General features: G+C 43.0%; 1 long non-coding RNA gene across 1 annotated transcript; it reads right to left on the bottom strand.

Moving 5' to 3' along the window:
• Nucleotides 1–1,060: 1,060 nt before the first annotated feature.
• LOC310922218 lies at nt 1,061–4,176 on the bottom strand. Its single transcript, XR_014592345.1, has 3 exons — nt 4,120–4,176; nt 2,483–2,643; nt 1,061–1,754 (listed from the first exon to the last, which is right to left on the bottom strand). It is a non-coding gene; the product is annotated as an uncharacterized lncRNA (long non-coding RNA).
• Nucleotides 4,177–12,651: the final 8,475 nt, after the last annotated feature.

The following is a 12,651-nucleotide window of genomic DNA, read 5'->3' as shown; positions in this document are numbered from 1 at the left end:
TTGCATTTTTGCCGCCCTTTTGGCCGTGATCTTTCGACGCTCGGGCGGCAACACTGCCCGTGAGCTCACAGCCCGGGGGAGAGCTGCAGTACCGCTCCGTATCCACACGGTGGCAGCACTGCCGCTCACCTGGGCCCGGGGCTCCCGCGCGCCCCGGGCACGGGCACGGGGGAGAGCTGCAGTACCGCTCTGTGTCCACACGATGGCAGCACTGCCGCACAGCTCGGCCCGGGGCTGGTACGCGCCTGGGGGACGGGCACCGGGGGGGAGCTGCAGTACCGCTCTGTGTCCACACGGTGGCAGCACTGCCGCAAAGTTCAGCCCAGCACCGCCACGCGCCCCGGGCACCGGCACCGAGCGGAGGCAAAAAGAACGTGGCCAAAATTCCCCTTCCAAACATCCTCTAAAACAAACGCCCCAAAAGACCCACAACTACGAGAATCCTGCCATTAACCGAAATAAAACAAAAAAAGCCTTTATTTGAGGCTATATTTCAATATTTTTTATATTTATTAGTTTGATATTTATATTTATCATTACCATTTATCTTTTCTATTCATATCTCTATTATATATTCTAATATACGTAATATGTAATATTATATATTTTATTTATTTATATTACTGATATTAATTTTTGTATTTTAAATTTCTATTTTTAGTACTTTTTTTCTAGGTTTGTATTTATTTTTTTAAATTTGTGGTTTTTTGTTTGTATTTTAAACTACGTAAATTCATTAACCTAAGACATCAGAACCACAATTAATTAGAATTAAATGAGCCTGGGTTTCTAAGGGGTCAAGATTTAATTTTTATTAAAAGAATATGGGCATATTTTCTCTTTCTATGTGGGTTTTTTTTGGGGGGGGGGTGTTTGTGGGGGGGGTGTTTTGTGGGGTTTTTTTGTTTCCTTTGTTTTGGATTTCTTGGCTAATAAACAAGGAGGTTCGGAGAGTTACAAAATAAAATGTCTACTTAGTTTTATCGCTGCCTCTGAAATACACGTCGACATCAAGTTAGTGCTGGCAATACTGTGCACGGGGAGAATGAGACCTGTTCAGGGGATGAAAGAAAAAAAAAGGCACCACGGTGTTCACAGCTTTCTCTGTTCAGGTTTTTTTATTTTAGCAGAAAATACAGAGGGTTTTTTGCTAACTGTGCTCCCATTTATATCCAGACGTCCAGCAGACATTGAGGTCATTTTTCAACTTCTTTCTTGCAACAGCCAAACTTCCACATACTCGGGGTAAGAAAGAGTATGGAAAAAAAAAGTAACAAAGAAAACATGAAAAAATAAAATAAAAATAAAAATAAAATAAGAAATAAAATAAACATTTAAAAATGAAATAAAATTGAAAAGTAATAAAAAATCAAGTAAGAATTAAAATAATAATAGAAAATAAAAGAAATTAAATAAAATAAAATTTTAAAAATTTAAAAGTGATTTAAAATAAAGTAAAAAATAAAATAATAAAAAACTAAAAGAAAAAATAAGAAATCTAAATAAAAAACTAAAATAGAAGTTATAAAATAGAAAATCTTTTTTAAAATACAAAGAAAAATCCAATAAAAAAAACCAAAACACAGTAACATAAAAGAGCATAAAAAAATAAAATTCAAAAAGTAAAAAAAAAAAAAAAAAAAAAAAATCATAAAATCAAAGAAGAAATTAAATAAATTCATCTCTCCCCTCAGGCCATCTCCTAACACAGCTCTGGGAGTATCCTGGATTCTGCAGATATCTGTAGGTAGAGTCTGCAAGGAGAAAGAAGAAAATGGGTCAGAATGGACAGCCTACTTCCAGAAAATCAGCATCATCCATAAAACATTAAGTAGAGCTGGAAGAACTTCCCCAAAGGTCCATTTCCCTGCGGACTGAGGGCTCCAGGTTGAAGCACAGGCTGCACCTGCCAAGGGCAGACTATGGGAACCCCAGAAGTAAAAGCTGCTCGGCCAATTCCATAAAGCATTCCAAAATCAGGCTCCTGGGATGGACCATCTCTTGTCTCAACCTCAAACACCCAGAATGAGGTCTATTGCTGTTGAGCAGTATCCAAAAACATGTTAGAGCAGAAACTGCCTCCCAAATGACACTGGAGTAATGGAAGCTCCTCTGGCTTACAGCTATGTCAGTAACAAAATGCTTTAGTTACTTGACCAGAAAAGGATCTAAGACCCATCAGGACAGGCTAAACTGGAGCACTGCTTCAAAATAGGGCAGTGAAGATGGAAGGGAGAAGTTTTTCCTAAGAGATACCAGTGAGGCAGAATGGGGAATTTCATGCAGAGTTGTTGGAGAAAACTTTAAAACTCACAGTAGTAAAGCTAAGTGGTGTTGGGTAACAAAAACAAAACAAAACAGAAACCCCAAAAAAACCCCAAAACAAACAAACAAACAAAAAAATCCCACACTTTTTGAGACTATTCTTGCTTTATACCACAACTGCTTGCTTTTACTGAGAAACATTAGGTGGAACACTCACCCTGATTTATTGGAAAAGGCAGGAAAACAAACTGATAGTCTCTGTCTGGTTATGGTCAGGCAATTATCCAGGAGCCAGAGAGAAAAGTGGGAAACTTGGACTTGGATAAGGCCATCCAGTGGCTTCACTTCCTACTGGCTCTCTCCTTTTTTGCCAACTACCTGCAAGAGTAAAAACAACAGGAATAAAGTTTCAAACCTGGCCAGGATGTCCTTGGTTGAGGCAGATTGAAGTGCAGCTCCCAGGGAGCGAGTCCAGGCTGTGCCTTGGGAATCTGGGACTGCCCGTGGGATTAAAGGGCTGGAAAAGCACACCCAGCTACTGGGTTTAGTGCTGGGACACAGCAAGGCCTCGGCTCAGGGGCAGCAGTTGGAGCTGGGACTGCAGGAGAGCACCCCAAAGCCAGGTTAAACATCCAGCATGACACGCAGCACGCTCCAGGAGAAACTCAGGTGGGAGAAGCCCCCTGGATGTTCCCTGGATGCTCCATGTTCCTTGCCCTCGGCAGCTTTGCCAGGGCCTCCCTCAGAATAGTGACAAAATAGGAGAACCCATGGAAATAATCCAGAAATCCATGGATTTACAGGGATTAAAAAACAAACCCCCAACCCCTTCCAGCCCTGAGCCTCATGGACCCACTGCTCTCTGAGGACACAAACAGCAGTTGTTCCCTGGTGTTCCCCTTTCCACCAATGCAAAGACTTCTGTTCTCCTCCGACTCCACGTTCAGGAAGGAAAACAGGAATATTATCATGACACAGACTGCCCAGGAGGGTGTGACTGAGGCAGGATCACCAGCTCCCAATCCATTGCTGCTTCTGGATTTCTGAGCAGTTCCTTCCCACCCTGCCCTTCCCAGAACTGTTCCCCAAGTGCCATGTCCACAGGCACCTTCTCCATGCAGCCTAAAAAGCCACAGTCAGCCAAAGAAAGGAGATCAAAAACCAATTCACGTGTTTCTAGTCTAGGGAGAATGAGGGAGGTCTAAAATCTGTACTTATTTTAGAACAGTGGAGCATTTTTTCATGACTTTGAGTGGCAGTGCAGGGCAGCAAAAGCTGATAAACTCCTTTATTAACTTATTAGCAGCAGAAAAATTAAGTTTTAAGTTTAGTCAAGACCAAATTTTGCTGCTTAAAATTAAGGAGGTGCCATGTTGCTGTTAATGCTTTTAACCTTCTGACATTAGAGGGCATTTGTACCACAGATTCATTACTGGAGTAGCTTACTTTAAAATAAGACTTTTTACAACACAGTTTGCCAAAAAAAGTGAGTCTCATAATCAAGATACAAATCTCATAGGTATTAAAAAAAAAGTTGTCTTTGTAGCCTATAACTTGCCAGCCCCTCATGTTTTCAGTCCTTACCAATTATTTTTACCAAGCTGACGATTAAAACCTTTGTAGAAAGCTCAAAACTAGTCCAGGACAAAGCTACTCATTTTCCCAAGTACCCTGAGTGTGGAGCTGTGTCAGCCCCAAGTGTTGCTCCCCCAGCCCAGCCCAGAGCAGGCTCCAGCTGCTCCCCAGGGAGGGTTAGCAAGGCACTCACTCGTTTGAAGTCATTCATGTTGGTGGCCTGCAATGGAGTGCCAATGAATGTGAAATACGTGATTATTGTCTTTATCAGCAACTGACCTGTTCGGGAGTTCCCAGGTGTGGGGCGCCCTGCCATGGATGTAATCCATCCGCATCTGAAAGAAAGTTAAGATAAAAGTCAAAGTGCTGCAGGGTAACTTGACAGCTCCAGACATCTCGTGTCAATCTACAGATATCACCTAGAGCCCAACTGCATCCTACATTAAAAATTTCAAGTCTCCAGGACTTGTCCTATTACCCCTACACCCAGCTGTGCAGCAGGGCAGAGCAGCTCGGGGCCAAACACACACAGTCACCCGTGACACGGGACACAACAAACGAGGGGACACAACAGGGACAGAAAACTCTCAGCAAGAAGAATGACCCGAGGACTGAGAACATGTCTCAGTAGTTCAGGACAGAGAGAAAGAGCTGACAGACACTGGCACTGGATGTTTGGGCACGGCTGGAAATGAGCAGCTGGATCTCCCCCCAGGCTGTTCTGGGTGTGGATTTGGGTCCTGTCTGGCCCCAGAAGCCTGTGGCAGCTGGAGACTGGGCAGGTTTGGGGGCTGTGCTGCCCCAGCCTCTTTAGTTCTTGTCCCTGTTTGTTCCCTTTCAGGGGAAAAGCATTCCTGCTTGTCTGGTTGCTCCCTGCAAACAACCTGAGGCTCCTCGGCATTGGTGTGACCCACGGACACTGTCACCTGCCCGCGGCACAGTCGGCGGGGCTGCCCGAGCCAGCTCAGGCGGCAGCAGCGGGAGGAGGCGGCTGCTCTTTGCCGGGAGGTGAGAGGTGAGAGGTGCGGGGCCGGGGCAGGGTGTGCCGGGCAGGGTGTGCCGGGCAGGGCTTCCCACGGACAGCTTCAGCTCCCCGCAGCCCCCGCTGAGTGCGGGACGGACTCCGGGAGTTGTGTTCATGTTCCCGGAAACTTTTTTCCTGTCTGCTGGGACTAACTGCCTCGGGAATGACATTCCTGACGGGCGGGCGCTACCCGTGTCTGCTGGAGAAGGGCGGGGATGGGTGAAGAGGCAAATGCCAGAGCTCGTTTGAGATGGGGGAGTTGAGGTGTTTGGCTGTGCCGAGAGGGGCAGGAATTCAGAGAGATGATGCCGGCCAGAACATTCATGCAAGAACCCAAGGAAGATGAGAGTGGGATATCCATGGAAAATCCAGCCATGAGAGGGCAGTGAGACACAGCCTATGGTGAACGCCACGCATTCAGAGATTACTTCACAATTCTCCTGACCTTGCTCCACCGTGAAACAAATAAATACAAAGGTTTGCTCCAGCTCGTGTGGGAGGAGAAATTAATCCAAACCCAAGACGCTTTTACAGCACAGGTGGGAAAGATTCTAAAGATAAACAGCACTGCTTTGTGCGTGCCTTGTGATTGTGGTCATAATAGATGTATAATATAGCACACATGTATCCTATGTAATATACACTAAATATGTCAGATATCGATAATAAATATAATACACAATATAGTTATAATATATGCTATTTGTAAAGCATTATCAATTCAAGTTATGCTATTACAGTTGATGCTTGCATTGAATATATAATACTTCCCTGCCAATTACTGAAGGAAAACATCACTCTGGAGTCAGGTAACAATTGCAACAGGTACCCAGAGAGATTGAGGGATCTCCATCCTTGAAGATACTCCAAACCAAAAAGCTCTGGGAGCACAGAGCTCCTATTACCCCTGCAGAGGTCCTGGCCCAAGTATGTGACAGATCTTTGACCACTGGGAGCGCTGCAGCCGCCCAATAAACCCTAATTAATTAATCCTAAATTGCACGTGCCAAGCAGGTTGCAAAAGTCTTCCTCCACCCGTGTTTCTCTGATACACCTCAGGCAGTTTGTGACATGAGGTGCGAACGAAAGGAGGGAGGATAGAGACAGTTAAAGATCAAGAATCAGGTGTTAAATCCTCCCTGCTCAGTCCATGCCTGTGCATTCTCCATTAATCATAAATACACTTGGTGCCCCTCTACTCTGAAGCAAATTATCAGGGTGGTTAAATGCAGCTAAGGTGACAATATTTAGAATTTCCCAGGTCTTATCCTCCAAGCCATACTCAGGTAAGTCACCAGGCAGATTTTGCAAAGCTGAGCCCAGGATGAGCTCCCATGTGAGCTGGACTAACCAAGCAATGAGGTCAGGGTAGGATAATGGGGCAAAATGAGCTCTGCTACAAGGAAATGTCATGTTGATAAATGCAATTGCAACGTTTTTTATAAACAAAATTAAACTTCATTTGCTTCACAGTAGCTAATGTGCCGTTAATTCAAACCCCATAGAAGAACTCACTGGACACAGTTAATAGTCAGCAGAGCAGATAGGCCAGGCTTTGAAAGCATTTAATATTCACTGAAGTGCTGCTTGTATCCAATTATAACTCACTGCTTGCCATCTTAATAATTTAAATCTGTCCACTCTTTAGAGAGGAAAAAAATGCACTAATCAAAGACATGAATGCACCTTTTGCTTTTGACAGCATTAAATTAAAACTAAATGGTAGATCTTGAATGAATTATTCTGAAAGAATAAAGGCATTAATGAGGTAATTTCATTATAGAGGCTCATCCAAGCCTATGTGAAAACAAGGGAAGTAAATGGAGAGGAAAGCCGCTGAGGAAATTAGGGTTCCTTCCACACTAATTAATGTTTGGGGGCATTTAGTATAGGCACCAAATTAACTGCTCCAAAGAACTCCATTGACAAAAAAAAGACATTGTTGCCCTGCCATGTAATTAGAAGACAGTACAAGCAGAACACTTAATGAGTATAAAGCCAGCCTTTAACTTATTCTGCCCAGCTTCTGAAAACATGCCTTTGTGGAGGCCTAAGTTTAAGGAAGCACTGGGCGTACAATATAGGATTGTTTAGGTCCTTCTGGTCGCTGAGCTGTAAACAGGTAGCCTTGAATGACAGACTCTGAGACTCCTGGGAGGCCTGGCTTCCCAGAAGGGAGAAAAAAAAACCCACCAACAAACCCGAAAAACCCCCAACCAAAACCAACCTTAAATGCATCCAGAAAGAAGCAAAAAAAAGGTGAATAGGCTCGGCCCGGCAGAGCCAGCACAGTGAATGCTCACTGCTGTCTTAAGTGATTACATGATGTTGTGCCACCCCCTCTCATTGAGTTATCTTTACACTGCTTTTGTCTCCTCTAATTGAAGCTGATGAGGTGCTAATTGGTTGCTTTTTTAAAAAAGCACTACTTAAGCACTGGCAAACAGAGTAAGACAGCGTGAGTGGAGTTAATGAGGGCTTAGCAAAAAACAAAAAAAATCAAAAACCAACCAAAAAACCACCCCCCCCCAAAAAAAAAAAAAAAAAACCCCAACACCACCCCCCCAAAAAAACCCCAAAAAACAAACCAAACAAATCACACACACACATACCAAAAAAACAAACAAACAAAAAAAACCCTAACAAAACAAAAAAACCCACCACAAAACTCTACCAAAACCAACCACCCTCAAAAGCCTAAATCTAAACTAACTCCTGTTGTTCGAAACTAAACCGAGAAGGGAAATGACTGTAGTAGTTTGAGTTTTGGGAGAGAAAGAGACAATTCCAGCACTAAATGAATGCCCACACTTTGGCCAGTATTCTTGGCATTATTTTTATTGTTTAAATTAACCCTGTTGTCACTACAGCTGGATCCAGAGGTCCTGCCTTTGCCATACCCAAACGCATTTTCTAAAGAAGGGTCTGCAAAATATTAAATACGCTGTATTTTCCATGTATTCTGTAGGTGGGCTGATACTAACTCCTGGTTTTCAAGACCAATTTTGTAGCTCCCAGAGACTGAGAGTATTCTGAGTGCTAAAGAGTACAAAAAGGCCTTGCTGTATTGCTGATGTTGCCTGGCAAGACACAGATATAATTCTGTGAGCTTTTTGAAGGTGACACTGCAAATCCCTGTGTTAAACACAATCCTCTGCCGTTTCTGATTTTTTTAATCTCCAATCTAGGCACACGTGGGCACAGGATGCTTTTTCAGGGTGTTTGTCCAAGTAAGCAACACTTTTAGGGCTCCAGGGAGAGGCTGCCCAATGGTGACCGATTCAGACACTCTGGCACAGGCTCAGGACCAACAGTCCAATCTCGAAATTCTTCACAATCCATCAGCTAAGTAGTTAAGTAGTTTCCTATGGGACGGAAAGAGGAAAGTGGAGCTGCAACTCCTCCAGTCAGCTCGAGAAGACAATGAACTTTTCACTAAGACCACTTCTATTATCTCTTTATATAGATGAGCAATAAAGTGTCAGGGCTCTTCCTTTCCTCACCTTTTTTTTTTTTTTTTTTTTTTTTTTTTTTTTTTTTTTTTTTTTTTTTTTTCCTGTGAATAGAAAACCCAGTCAGTTTACAAACATCAGGTTCCTTGGGTTTGTGTTTATGCTTGGTAACTTGTAGCTCTATTCACATTCTAAACTGGATTCTATTCACTTTAATGCATGGTCACTTGCTTTTCTTTCGGTTGTCATGAAAACGAGGGATTTCTTGCTCGCGGCTAAGAAAGAAACTTCCAAGAGAACGAAGTTACAACCAGTTCCTCCAAACGGGTGCCCACAGCCGCCCAGCTATAAAAGAGCCAAGAAAGATGCGAAACTGGAAACCCTGCTTCTTCCTGCAGAGGCAGAGAGCAATTCCGTGGTTGCAAAGCTCCCAGAGTGCCACATCCCAAATCACCTTTGTAATCAGCATTGCGCTTGCTAGAGCAGAGCATATTTTGATTTGTTTCTGGTGGGACCTGGGTGCATTTTCAGACCATCTCATCTGTGGCTCTTACCATCAGGAGCAAATAAATCTCATCTTTGACCTCAGAGGCAATCTGGCAGCTATCCCTGCAGGAGAGGTGGCAGATGGCAGCGCATCCATCAGTTGCTGGCATCAATAAAGCTGGAGAAAGCAAGGAGCAGAAAAGAGGCTGGGAAGTGAAACTGCCCTGGCTTTCCCTGTCCTCCTTCCTGCTGCTTTGTCTCATAGTCTGAAAACGGCTTCTCCTCAGTTTTGGTCACTCTGGAAATGTTAGTTCAGTAAGAATTCACTTGGGGTAATGTTAATAGGTTTACAAATTTCGCTTGAAGGCAAAAAACACGAGGGGTGACGGCAAAGGACTTGGTGTGGGTGTGTCAGTAGGTGTGTCTATTTTCCCCTGAGTTCCACAGGTTTCTTCGTGGTGTTTCCAGAGCTCTTCTCAACAAAACTCAATTGAAGGGGACTTCCCCTGACTTATTCCTTTGGGTGCCAAACCCACTGAGAACTCCTTCCTGCTCACGTACAGAAATAGAGAAAAGTGGCCGAAGCCGAAGTTCAAAGGCAGGGATGTTCCGTGGTTTTCATGGCTCATTTCTGGGTCATTCGATGAAAGAGATTCTAAATTTGACAACTCCTAATGTTCAAAGAGGTTTAGATGGTTTTAAATCTGTTCAGCTCATCCCTGTTTGAGATAAACACGAATGGCTCAATTGTTCATTTTAATAAAATTCAAAATAAAAAAGAGCCATCCAGCACCACAGAAGGACATGTTAGAAGGGCATCTCTCACTGAAGAGGAAAGTGAGGATGGTGCAGCTTCATTCCATCTTATGGCCACTATCTGGTCACTATCAAAACAGTAATTACCACCATGAGGCTTCTACAGGCCAAATTTGGATTAAGGCATTTGATTTTCACAAGCATGTTAAGCTCTTGGCAGTTCCTTTAGTGGATTTAGCCACCCAATTGATGCATCCTTTTGAAATCTAGCCTTTTTAATGAAGTGGGCTGTGGAAGGCATGATGCCCATTATTAATCAATTGCCCATCCATTATTTGTAAGATTTAGCCTTGATCCGGGAATAATTATCAAATTATGTCTCAAAAAAAAAAAAAAAAAAATCAACCAAAAAACCTGTGATGGCATCCTCAAAAATCTTGCGTAGAGAGGCTTTGTTGGCCTTGTTGGCCCTCTCGCCAGGTATTTGGCAGTTGGAAGAAAAGCAAAATATTCCCTAATATTTTGCATAAATTCTCCTTGCCACTGTTCAAACCTTGAACTTATTTAAGGCTATCACTTTTTTTTTTTTTTTTTCTGGCTACCTGTGGGCAAAGAAAGTAAATTCCCTTCTGGATGTTTGTTTGTTAGCTTGGTTTAGTTTTTTTTTGGTTGGTGGCTTTTTTTGTGTCTTGGTTTGTTTTTGAATATTGTGAGGGGCTTAGGTTTTGCCAGCTCACCTTCAGTACAGTCTTACCCTTAACTGAAAGTCCCACAGTTCATGTTTGAGAAAGCAGAGCGTTTCAACTTCCCCTGTGCAAACAGGTGGCCTAACGTAAAAACCACCTGCTTTTATGCCAAGGCTACACAGAAGAAAAACAGAGATCAGCTGGCCTCTAAAATTGTCCTGAGTTATAACTCCACATATTTCCAAAAAGCATGGCACAAAGCTAGAGGTGCCTGTATTCCTGCCACAAGAACACCCCAGCTGTTACAGAATATCCTCTGATTGTCCCAAAAAACAGAGAACGCCTGTTTGTTTTAAGGAAAGTTTTGCAAAATGCCTGTGCAATTCTTTCTCTCACAGACCTATGGCCCAAGTGAACTGAGAAAGCGGCAGATATTTAATGGGTCATCTCCACTTTCTGTACTCTTTAATATCCTTCAAGCACAGTAATCTCATTCCCAACTGTTCCTAAGTCATACAGAACAAAACAATGCGAGAATCCATTTTGAAAATATTAACGAGTTTTACTAAATCCATCTATTTTGCTACAGATGAGCTGTTTGGCTATTTTATCCATGTCCATGGTATTTGTGTGTGAGATTTGCCCTGTCAAATCTCCCGTGGGATTAATTCCCAGAGTCCAAAGTCCCAGGAGTGTATTGCGTCCTGAGCTCTTGGAAGAGCTGTCTTGCTTTTCAGCGTGCTAAATCCCCCAGGGTGATTCCACAGGCAGCAACCTCCGGGCAGGACTAACCTCGGGAGGAAAAGAACACCCAGCACAGGGTGAGTGTGTCAGCAACGGCAGCTGACGCAAACAGCGACACCTTCACACTGGGAAGTCACGAAATCCATCAGTGCTGACTGAAGTATTTCGGGCTTGTCAAGCGTCATTGTTTTGGACTTCTCCTGACCTCACTTAGCAGAACGGTGCCACCGCCTGAAAGCTTTGCCTTCACTATTTGCCGTGATAAGTAGCTCTGTAGGCATTTGTTTTCTCTCATCAAATCATTAAATGGTAATTCAGTTGTTAGTTCGCCTTGCCCAGTTCGAATACATTTTGCAGCCAGTAACCATTCCCAGTTCATTAAGTGCCTGACCTCAGCAATAACACCCCCTCTGCTCGGGTTGCCTTGGAAACAAAGCTTCCTGTGCGTAATCCAAGCTTATCTAGCTCTTTATCCTACATGTGACCCTTAATTACTTGCTAAATTAGAAAGGTTTTCTGAAAATCACAAGAGGAGGTTAATATGTTCTTCCAGAGCTGGTCAAGCTAAGATGACACTAAATTCGCAGGGAATTCAAATTCCATGATCCCTGAAGGCGTCTCTTTCAGAAGGAAGATGAACTTTCCCAATGGGAGGCAGTGTGCCATGATAATGCTCCTGTCACTCACTTTCCTTGCCCTGCTTGTCCAAACCCAGCTTAATCCAGTGTGAACAACGGAGTAAGTAAATATCAGGTTGATTAATTATGGTGCAAGATTCAGTAACCACTTGTCTTCTGTAATTAACAGTGTAATTGAAATTCAATAATACACTTCATACACAGATTGCTGGCCTAGGAGGAGGAGCAAGGGAAAATTCTCAAGGCTGTGACAGGGAGATGAAGAAAAACGGGGCTCGATATATTAATTGTGTTTTTTAAATCGTGGTACATTTAAATAAATTTCTCTGTCAAAAAATAGGTTTTTTTAAAGGCTGGATTCATGATTTTAGAGGCCTTTCCCAACCTTAATAGTTTTATTATTCTAAAAAGAAAAATTGTTACTTCTAGATGTCTTGGAATAGAGATGAAATGGGGTTGGATTGTTGAAATACGGCTTAAAACTTCTAAAAGTCCACCTTCCCTTCACTGATTTGATAAACAGACACAATGAGAAAACGTAATACTCTTAAAGATGCCCAGTGCTTTTCCTATCAATTGTTTCCAGTGGCAACTCAAGGACAGTGAGTCTTTGGCTTCGAGTGGCTTCATAAAGCTGTGCTAAGGCTCAAAAGCTAAGCATGGTCTCAGGAAAAACCAAAGCTAAAATCCTCTCTGACTTCCACACAGCATTTCATTAACTGCACATATATTCAAGCACAGCCAGTGCAAAAATCCCAGTCTGTTTCAGCATTCTTATCTATTGTGACACAGGAAATAATTCTGCCTGTGTGCAAAGGCTTGCTTTCAGGGATATTTATAAAAATCATGAACTGATCACTGAGATGGGAAGAGACCAGACAGGTCCTCTGGATACAGACAGATACAGCCACTTGCATTCCTGCTCAAAATCCTCAAGTTCAACACAAGATACCTCAAAAGTTAATTAGCATAAGCAGCGGTTCTCCCCGTGCTTTTTAGGAGAGTTCACTCACCGAAGCCTCATG

This window comes from Zosterops lateralis, assembly GCF_965231275.1.
Source record: "Zosterops lateralis genome assembly, chromosome: W".
NCBI classification, from domain to species: domain Eukaryota; kingdom Metazoa; phylum Chordata; class Aves; order Passeriformes; family Zosteropidae; genus Zosterops; species Zosterops lateralis.
The sequence above is the reverse complement of the archived record's forward strand: the minus strand, read 5'-3'. Positions and strand labels throughout refer to the sequence as shown.